This window comes from Corylus avellana, chromosome 1 (assembly GCF_965113065.1).
Source record: "Corylus avellana chromosome 1, dhCorAvel1.hap1.2, whole genome shotgun sequence".
Classification (NCBI taxonomy): Eukaryota; Viridiplantae; Streptophyta; class Magnoliopsida; order Fagales; family Betulaceae; genus Corylus; species Corylus avellana.
This window is the reverse complement of record NC_142490.1, coordinates 37,059,015-37,062,652: the sequence shown is the minus strand read 5'-3', so window position 1 is coordinate 37,062,652 and position 3,638 is coordinate 37,059,015. Positions and strand designations below refer to the sequence as shown.

Below are 3,638 nucleotides of genomic sequence, written 5' to 3'. Positions count from 1 at the left end.
CAATAAGAACTTAATGTAACCCTTTGGGCTTTATCTGTGGATGTAGGTCGTTGACTGAACCACATTAGAATCTTTATCTCTCATTTATTTTATTTTTGCAATTTTTTTCTCTTTCTATTTCAATATGATTTCTATCAAAATACACATGTTTCCCATTCAATATTTTATCACCAATCACCAAGTTACACACAGAGCTTATTTAGATATGATGAAAGGAATCCATTTCCTTGCAATTCTTGCTATGTTGTCATTGGCATCCTCCTTTGTCTTTGCCTTCGATCCCAGCCCTCTTCAGGATATTTGTGTTGCAATTCATGACCCGAAGTCTACTGGTATTTAATTTTGTTCATTACTATCTGCTTAGAAGCAAGACTATACATCTTTATTGCTTTCTCATTCTTGTATGCATCTTGCCTACAGTGTTCGTGAATGGGAAATTCTACAAGGATTTGAAGATTGCCAAGGCCAATGATTTCTTCTTTTCTCGGCTCCAAAAGGCTGAAAATATAGATAATAAAGTTGGATTGAATGTCACTCATGTGAATGTGGAACAAATACCAGGCCTCAACACACTATGCATATCTTTGGTTCATATTGACTACGCACCATATGGCGAAAATCCCCTCGGGGCACTAAGATTCTAGTAGTCGTAGAAGGTTCTTTGTTAGTTGGTTTTGTCACATCCAACACTGAGAACCGTCTCTTCACCAAAGTTCTAAACAAGAGAGATGTCTTTGTATTCCCAATTGGTCTCATTCACTTCCAATTCAACGTGGAGCGCACCAATGTTGTAGCCTTTGCTGCTCTGAGTAGCCAAAATGCAGGCGTCATCATGATAGCAAACACTATTTTCGGATATGATCCTCCCATCAACTCTGATGTTCTCGCTAAGGCTTTCCAACTTAACAAGAATGTTATTGAAGCTCTTCAGAAAAAGTTCTGAAAGGACAATTAATTAGCGAAACTTGTGAAACTATTATGAATAATTTGCCAGTTTTCCTCATTTCATGATAACATTATTAAAATAAAAGGTTGCTTATGTAACTCCCCCTCAGTGGAGTTGGAGTATTTAAAAAATGTTGACAATTGTTGAGCATCTGTCTCTCTCTCTCTCCGTGTGCATGTGTGTAAAACACAGAAAGATATAGTAAAGAGTATTTTTGTTTTGTAAGATATCTCTTCATTGATATAACAATCAAATTGGACAAATTGCTTCCACAGTATAATGTCAAATATACAATTTGGAATCTCCACAATCTAAACACTATCTATGACACACACAATAGCCTCTCGGACTATTACAAGACAATATCTTTGAATATCACCATTTTAATCAATTTCAGATCTGCAGCAAATTCTAGCAAATCACATGTCTAACCACCGTCCGGTCATTTATTGCCTCTACCATAGTGACAATTCTTCTATATGCCTAAAAAACTCCTCCACATCGATCAGTGATTTACTCTTAGAAAAGAGCCAGAAGAAACCAAAAGACAGACCAAAAACTCAATAGCGTTACTCTTAAGGATTCGTATAAACAAAACCTTAGAAAACGACTCAACTTTCACCCCATGGATTGCTACTGAAATCAAATCTTGAAAAACGCTATGCCGACTCCAAAAACTTGTTTAACACAATTTATGCGGAATTAATACTATAAAGCAGTAAACAATTCAATCACTCAAAATATATAAAGCAATAAAGAGGTAGACTCAGATATTTTGGTTACAAAAAGGAAACCTTTTAGAAACTGATCTGAAAGTAATATCTCTTCGGGGCAGCCAAACCCAGGAAATCACTATCAAAAGATTATCCAGAGATTACAGACACTAGGAACACTTACAACCCTTTGCAAGATAATGGCTCTGTAAGATCGACAAGCCTACAACTCGTCTCCTTACTCATAATCTTTTTCAACATGATTCTCCTTTACCGAACTCTTCCGATAGATTTCTCAACCCTCGATTTATCAAATGAATAACTAAAACTCTAAGAGATTCAATTTAAAGCTCACCACATATGATCTCTCTTAGCACAGCCTCCGACGAACTCTCTAGGGGGAAAAATTCATGCCTCTCTCTTCTGTAATGATGTATATATATCAGTACATCAAACCCTAAACCTCAGCCTACTAAAAACACATTTTTGGACATAATAGGTACAGGGTGTCCGGATAGGTTAATGGGTTGTCTGGACAGGGTCTTGCGTAGCAAAAATATGCTTTCTAGAAAGTTTGCCCGGACAGCCTAGCACGCTGTCTGGACATGGCCTGCTGTGGGGAGAAAAAGCATTTTGGAAATGTTGTCTAGCCTTGATTAACAGCTCCGATAAATGGGCGTTTGTGGTCCGATTCAGCTGAAATTTAGCTGAGACGTTCATGACACATGAATTTACATTATGAACGGTGGAGATTTGATTTTGAGCATTTTATATCAGTCTTTGAGCCCGTAGACATTAACCTCTACATTTTCGAACTGAATTAAGCCAACACAAGAACTAACAAACTCCCCCTTTGGCAATTCGGTGACAAAACCAAAATGCCGAGCCAATCCCATCATCTCCCCATATTTACTCCCCATTTTTGTCACAGAATGACAAAAGGTCTTCATGTTTCCTGAAACACTTCACAAAATACATCAAGGCATATGTAGAACAGGAATATATAAATAAAACTCATGATCACAGATAACAGAACATGCATGAAGTAATGCAAGATCATGACGAAACATTAGCAAAAACTCCCCCTCAATGTGTGACTCAATATCAACAAGGGAAAAATGTTTCAACCAGGAGTATTTATAAGAAGAATATATTCAATAAATGATCAAAATTGTAAATTAGGAGAAACTCTTGTTGAATGTGCCAAAAAAAAAAAAATTCTCAAAGCATGCAAGAGTATCAAAAGATGAATAAACAAAATCATTGTTGCAACTCATGTCATGCCATTATGTACCATCACTATTTATACTATATGTGTTGTGTGTGATAAGCCACAGTCAAAAGTCAAGCAATGGACAAACATATATTGACATAGAAGGCACATTAAAACCTCCAAACCATATGAAAGAAATTCATATCTTGTTAGGTTAGAAGTCAAACCTTACTAGGGCCTAGTCACCCTCATCTAATATTCTCCCCCTTAGTCTTATCACAAGGCTCAGAACTACATCCGAAATTTTAATTATAGATGAGCCAAGCACAAAAAATTGACACAGTGAAAATTCCCTTTTTGGAATATTTTGGCATTTTGCACATTTCACTTTAGATTTTCTCTTTGAGAACGTGTCTTTCATAAAAATTAAAATACAAGACATAAGGGTTTGAACTGAAATTTATAGGTTCTAGGTTCAACCAGCATTTGGTCAATTTTAACCCACTAAAAAAATCCATCCTATGTATATGGTTTGTTCAACATAACGAATTTGTCATGGATTGACATTCCTTCTTGAAGCTTGAGTGCATAGAGATAGCATAAATGAAATGTACCACAGTAACACATACTTGAATGGATCAATGACAGTTCATTATAAAGATAATCAACTCATTGAATGGATCAAAATAATAACACATACTAGTTATGTGGACAAGTTTACATGATTCATTTATGATTGTATTTATATTTTAAGCACTCTATTGCA

At 35.8% G+C, this 3,638-nt stretch overlaps 1 pseudogene; it reads left to right on the top strand.

Annotated features, from left to right (window-relative positions):
• The first annotated feature begins 205 nt into the window (after positions 1–205).
• LOC132169695 (germin-like protein subfamily 1 member 13 pseudogene) lies at positions 206–943 on the top strand (annotated as a pseudogene).
• The last annotated feature ends 2,695 nt before the right edge of the window (positions 944–3,638 follow it).